The sequence below is a fragment of the Mastomys coucha genome, unplaced genomic scaffold (genome assembly GCF_008632895.1).
Source record: "Mastomys coucha isolate ucsf_1 unplaced genomic scaffold, UCSF_Mcou_1 pScaffold13, whole genome shotgun sequence".
In the NCBI taxonomy this organism is placed as follows: domain Eukaryota; kingdom Metazoa; phylum Chordata; class Mammalia; order Rodentia; family Muridae; genus Mastomys; species Mastomys coucha.
Genome location: NW_022196895.1, coordinates 11,592,027 through 11,599,189, shown reverse-complemented (window position 1 = coordinate 11,599,189; position 7,163 = coordinate 11,592,027). Strand labels below are relative to the sequence as shown.

General features: G+C 37.0%; 1 protein-coding gene and 1 pseudogene across 1 annotated transcript in view; one reads left to right on the top strand and one right to left on the bottom strand.

The window, feature by feature from the left end:
- The window catches only part of Taf4b (TATA-box binding protein associated factor 4b), a 115,466-nt gene that overhangs the window by 9,776 nt on the left and 98,527 nt on the right, over positions 1-7,163 (bottom strand). The gene's annotated exons all lie outside the window — the stretch shown is intronic.
- On the top strand, positions 5,006-5,733 carry LOC116086866 (annotated as a pseudogene).

Here is a 7,163-nt window from a genome sequence, read left to right as displayed (position 1 = left end):
ACAAGACCCTGGCTGAAAAACAAAAACAAAGAACAAAAACAAGACAAAACAAAAAGCCAAAGACTAAACTTTCTAAGCCTTGAGGAACATAGCAGAACATACTGAACTTGTGAGGCTGACTGCCCTCTGCTGGTCAAGAAGCAGAACTTTTGAAGCTATAGTTTCACTTTAATCACATTCATTTTATCCTTGAGAGCTGTAGCAAGGCACAGGCAGTCAGACATGTCTGACTCTGGCCAATAATTTTGTCATTCTAGTGTGTTTCAAAGGAAGTAAGCAGACATAAGTGATATTGAACCACAGGCTTTGAATTATAATTGTGGTTCTGAAATTGTTAGTTGTTAAAGAAATAAACTGGTTGTCATATGTCCTAACCCTAATCTTTACTTCAGGCCTCACCGTTTTTTAGTAAATTTTTAGCAAAGCTTCCAAATGAATGTACAACACATATCCCACATTCAACATACTTTGAAACACTATTCCTTCCCTTCTTCCTCTTTTATTTCAAAAAATGTAAACGTATATACATAAAATACCCAATGCAACAATCTGGATGAGACCCTCCCCAGCCTTTCCATTCATCATGCCTATCGACCTGCACGCTTACTAATCCTACCTCTCTTTAACACTTTAAGTCACTTACTTCTTTCAACCTTTCACTTTTATTATCTTCTATTATTTGAAAAATACTAATTTTTAAACAGTCTATCCTCTTGCATTACTATTGCTTACACTGGAGTGTGAATAACTGTTCTAAAATAATCATCTGCCAATACAATTTTCCCATTTAAAATGCTCCAATGACTAAAAATCTATAGGACCAGATACAAATACACAAGGATATAAAGACATTTGCATCCACAATAAAACCAGTCTTGTCCTCATTTCTTTATTCCTGTCACAAACTGCTGACCATGGAAGAAGTAATTTCTTCCCTTGATTTGGCCAGTGAACAGCAAACATATGCTTTCTTCCTGGTGTGGCCTTGTCCAGTCCAGCTGTCCTATTCTCAAGTTCCAAACTGACATCTTTAAGGACTGAAGTCAGGTAGTGCATTTACCCAGTGACTACCAGCACTAGCTTGTCTGGTTCTAGACTAGCTGCAATCTGTGCTCTTTCCTAGGAATCTCCTCAAACTGCAAGCCTGCTGTTCTGTTATCTCAAACCTGCCACACACTGAACTGAAGATGACTGAGACCTATGAAGATTTTTACAGTCACTGAAGGAGGATCTGATCGATGTGTGCAGGGTCCAGTGTCACACAATAACCCAGCTGCTATGAATGAACACTGAAATCGAGTCACCACAATCCTTGGCCCCTTTGAGTCAAAACTGTGCGGCTATTATCAGCTTTAAGCCAAACAAATATGGAAGAAACATGTAAAGTTCTTGGAGGTGTATTTGTGAAGTACTATCCAGTCCTCTAAAAACTGTTTTATCTACTTACTTCCACCAAACTACTATCAGATGGAATTTATCCAAAACAATGGTCTTTTTATAGTGTGTTTCCCTTACATTCTCAAAATAGTGAGAAGGCAGTTCAGCCAGCCAAGTAATATAACACAGAAGAACATCAACTGGCCAAATAGCAGCCAACTCTGAAAAGCCATAACTTGACTGTCTCCAGTGGCCAAGTACAAAAATACATGTTAGGACTTTTCTAAAAGTCATTAGGAAACTCATGCACACCGTCTGGATCTCAGTTTTACATTCTGTTTAAAGTTCTTCACATGACTGACAGTGAAGTGTCAACAAGCAGGCCTCGGTTCCTACCAGAAGAACTGTGACAGCTGCTTTTACTAACAGTTTTGAATGTAGCTTTATTTACAAGTTTAGCAATTATAGAGTTCGTGAGCTCCATACAGGATCAAAAATACTACTATAAAAATATCTGGACTGAGAGGAAAACTAAAAGAGCCCAAGCAATGCTGCTTTTCCATTCATAAGTGCTGAACACCTTACAAGGCTAAGTGGCTAAGTAATGGCAGTCTTAAGACAGGGGGTTTAAAGCTAGCAGCAGTATCACAAAGAACAGAGGGCATATAGAAAGGCATGCAGAAGGGAAACATACTTCTAAACAGCTGGTATGTGAAAGCTATCAAGAAGGAAGCTAGAGCTAATACAAGTAAATTATATACAACATATTAAAGTTTGTATGGGTGAAGCCAAGACAGAAAAATAATGAAAATTCATAGTAGTTACTCAATGTTCAGTTGGTCGAGTGCAGGCCTAGCTTGCATAAAAGCTTTTGCTCAATCCCTAGTATCCAATAAATGTGGATGTGGTGGTGAATGCTCCAATTTCTACAACTCTTAGGAGGTAGGAGCAGGAAGATCAGAAGTTCAATGACATCCTTGAGGAGTAGTGAGATTTATGTCAGCCTGGTCTACATAAAATCACATCTCAAGGAAATGTTCAATAAGTTGTAAATTAGTGTTTGATTAAAAAGATAAAAAGACATGATGAATAATTTTATGATAACAACCTGAACAGCTCAGAAAAGGGAGTCTCTTATGGCAAAAAAGTATAGTGACAAGAACAGGTAGTGCTGGTCAAATTTCATTCACACGCAAGATGCAGAGAACAATGAATGTTTGTGCTCAGCTAGCTGTTCCCTTTGTATTCAGTCTTGAATCATGCTATTGCCTAATTTAGGCTGAGTCCCCCTTCAATTAACAATCTAGATAACCTCTCACAGTTAGCCCAAAGACTTGTTTCACTGATTCTAAATCTCATCTGGTTGATAATCAAGATCAATCACAAGTATAAAAACTGTTCAAGAAACATACTTTTACCAAGCAACACAAAGAGAAAATCAAATATTGAATATTCTCTACAATGAACTCTCTGTAGCCCTGGATAAGAGAAGTGATAAGCAGTAGCTATGATACAGTCTTGACACCAAACTAATCAGTCCCTTACTCTTATACACTACCTCAAAGTCATAGACATGGACAGAATGCAGTCAAAATGGCACATAAATGAGTGCTAGCCTAGTTCAACAAAGTTCTTGCTCCCTTCTGAGCACATGTTTTATATCTTTCTGCTTCACTTTTTGATCTTGTGTTCTCTTTCTCTCCCCTTTCCCCCTCTTCTTTGATGAGAGCAATAAGCAGTAGCCTTATCACCACAGCACTACAGCCTGAACTAGACTGTCTTAAAGTTTCCTATCCGTGCGCTCGTACAGACATGCAGATGCCCATAGATATTAAACCTTGCACAAACAAGCACTTTATGACAGCAATATTTCCAGCCCATTTTTCATTTTTTCTTTATCATGGCACACTGTTCAATAAGTTGTCAGGGTTGGCTCTGAACTTACTCTGCCACCCAAGCAGACCTTGATGCCTTATATTCTCAGGGAGCTGGGATATAAAATATCAGTAGTATCAAAAACTTATCAGTAGTATCAAAAACTAGTAGGTAACTGTAAGTATGATGAATGACATGACAGACTTAGAGGAAACTAAAATATTATGAGGAAAATGCTGATGGTAGACATGAATCAACAAGGCTACAATACTCATGGGTTAAAAGGTAAAGTGTTCATTCCCCACAAATTATCTCTAAATTCAATGCCAGCCTGACTGAGGAAAAAGCCACACAAGCATTTTTATAACATTGATAAGTCTAAAACTCATGTAAATGTATATAGTGCATATAAAACTACACAAAATAGCTTTCTTAAAAAATTAGAAGATCCATATAGACTGACTTCAAATCAATTAATAAAGAAAAAGCTGGAATATAAAAAAATAGATATAGAAAAATACACCAATAGAAAATATATGTGTATACATGAACATTAACTTCTACTGCTTTAACACAATACTTGAGATAATCAACTAACGTAGAGAAAAAAGGTTGACTCGCTCAAAATTTAAGGGTCAAACCCATGATAAGTTGAACTGTTTAGTTTCACATCATGGCAAGGCACATTATGCCAGTAGCTTGTAATGGAGCAGAATCCTTTCAATTCAAGGTCCAGGAGCAAGAGAACAAGGAAGGGCAAGGCTCGCCAAGTCCCTTCAAGCCACAGCATTAATGACCACCTATTTGGTCATTTCTCTCAAAGGCTGCACTATCTTCCCATAGATATACTCCCTAAGGATGAAGGCCATATTCACTGATCTCCAGAAGATATTCAATCTATAGTTAATATATTGAATGTTTTTTTAGTATAAGATATATGGTAATAATTAAAATGCAATGGAGGGTTTTTCCAGTAAATAAGGTACAGTAAGGATAGCTCTGTGTGAAAAAACTCAGTCCGTGCCTTACACTAGACAAGAAAATAGCAAAAAGGGTCAAAGGGCAAAGTTAAATCCATGATGCTTCTAAGAAAAAAACCAAAACAATAATATATAGTAAAATTTTACAAACAAGGGACAAAGCTTTTTATTTTCATATATAAAAATTACTAATCATAAAAGTGTGAGTTAGACTTTGTGATAATTAAAACCTTTACTTCTTCAAAGACAGCAGAATAAAGTACATTGTTCAGAGAAATCAGGAGGAGGACAGCAGCCCGCTGAGAATTCGTACAGCTCTGTGGAGCTAAACAAGTGCCTCCTTCATGCCCCAATACTTACACTAGGTACTCGCCTAAGAGAAATGGAAACCCTTTCACAAAATACTTTTAAAAGGATGTTCACTGTCACTTTAGATGCACTAAGCAAAATGTATAAAACAACCAAATACCCAGTGCATAAGCAAACTGTGGTCTTCATACACTAACCTGCTGGTTAGCACTGACAGCAATGTACTCCTAGTGGTCAGTATAAAACCTCAAAAAACATTATGCTGAATGAAACTACTCAGATGCAAAAAGAGTCCATTATTCCATGAATTTTAACTACTCAAGACAACTAAGTTATGGTAACAGATATGAAGGCCGTAGACTTCGGTGGTTGACAGTTCACACTACTTTTGCAGAGTACCTGAATACCAGGTTGCTTAAAACCACTTGTAAACCCAGCTCTAGAGAGGTCCGGAGGATGCCAACATGAACAAGTTGAAATCATCGCCAAAGCATAAAGTTTGTCAGTTTAGGATCTTCACATAATCTAGTGAGGAAACTGCAGTAAGTTGTCTTCTTAAAATGACTGGAAGTTAGATGTTGCAACAGATAATTTTTTTCAATATATAGAACTTTATATACAGGAGAGTGTAAAAGGATTGTTGAACAGGAAGAAGTTAGAACAACTGTACACTAGATACAAAGACCCTCAAGATGAAAATAAAATTGGATAGATGGTATACAGCAGTTCTGTGATGATCTGGCCCTCGATCCAGCCAGCAACAGTGTGTTGATCATTGCATGGAAGTTCAGGGTAGCCACACAGTGCGAGTTCTCCAAACAGGAGTTCATGGATGGCATGACAGAGTTAGGATGTGACAGCATAGAAAAACTAAAGGCCCAAATACCCAAGATGGAACAAGAATTGGAAGAACCAGGATAATTTAAGGATTTTTAACCAGTTTATTTTTAATTTTGCAAAGAATCCAGGACAAAAAGGATTAGATCTAGAAATGGCCATTGCTTACTGGAACTTAGTACTTAACAGAAGATTTAAATTCTTAGACTTATGGAATAAATTTTTGTTGGAGGATCATAAACAATTAATACCAAAAGACACGTGGAATCTTCTGTTAGACTTCAGTTCAATGATTGCAGATGACATGTCCAATTATGATGAAGAAGGAGCATGGCCTGTTCTTATTGATGACTGAATTTGCACGCCTCAAATTGCTGGGACAAAAAGTACAACAGTGTAGCACTAAAGGAACCTTCTAAAATGTACAGTCTGTACAATAAATACCACGGAAAAATGCAGTCAATTTCTGCTGGCTGGACTGAACTGAAGGTCAAGCCTCACAGTTCAAACTGAGGGTTGAGACAAAACTTTAAGGCTACATCGTGGACCATGTCGTCCTCCACTCTTCTACTGGTGGTTTGGGCTTGTCTTCTAGTCTGGGCCACTCTAGACATTTATAATTCCAACATTGTGGATTTCATCTTATACCTGTGGACCATCTTAGTTTGTCTTCCCATAAGTCATAGAGGCTTGATGGTGATTATTTTGAGGTTTCCATTCTTGCACAAAGCACAATGCTGTCTTCATCAGAAAACAGTTTGGCATTAGAATCAAACATGATAATGAACACCACAAACAATCTATAAAACTTCTTAAGTATATGCTTTGGGCTAGCTGCAAAGACTATGCTGGTAGCACTTTAAATGAGAGGGATTTATCCGAGTGTACCGCATCTGGAATGGTGTTTGGTTGGGGGAATTTAATTTTCCTGGCAAACTACATGTACTGTTGGTGTGAGTAGAGTACCTGATAAAAGAAATGTCAAAATAACCAACACATGAAAAAAAAAAAAAAGGTTAATCTGGTGACTCCCTGAAATATGTCTTGTGTTTCAGACTCTCACGAAGGGTCTACAAAACAAGTCTGTGGTTATCTTACCCATGTTTGCACATAGTGTCCTGCAGTGAACTTTTATTTAAAAAAATATTGTAGTGAGACCAAATGTTAGACTCCACTTCTCATGTGCATCACACACCACATAATCAGATTTCATTATGCTTCGAAATGCTTCTACGCCTTTTGAATAAGTTAAACTATTTCATTTGTTTTGAATGTTTTGGATTGCAATACAATATAATATTCTAAATTTTTTAAAAAAAGCACTAAATGATACCTTCTGCTGGCCTTGGGGGACACCTATACTCACATGTGAATGTCACGTACAGACACACATACACACACTTAAGTAAAAATAAATCTGAAAAAAAAATTAAAATTTTGCAAACGGGAGTGAGGTTTGCAGAAAGAATGCATGATTAAACTGTCTGTAGGGTGATAAAAATGGCTTAATATCTTAATTTTAATAAATAATTATAATAAAAACCAGCATATTTTACAGCATATAAATTATGACTCAAATCTAATAAAAAAAAAAAGGGAGGGGGCTGAAGAGATGGCTCGACAGTTAAGAACACAGACTGCTCTTCTGAAGGTCCTGAGTTCAAATCCCAGAAACTACATGGTGGCTCACAACCATCCATAATGAGATCTGACGCCCTCTTCTGGAGTATCTGAAGATACCTACAGTGTACTTACATATAATAAATGAATAAATCTTAAAAAAAA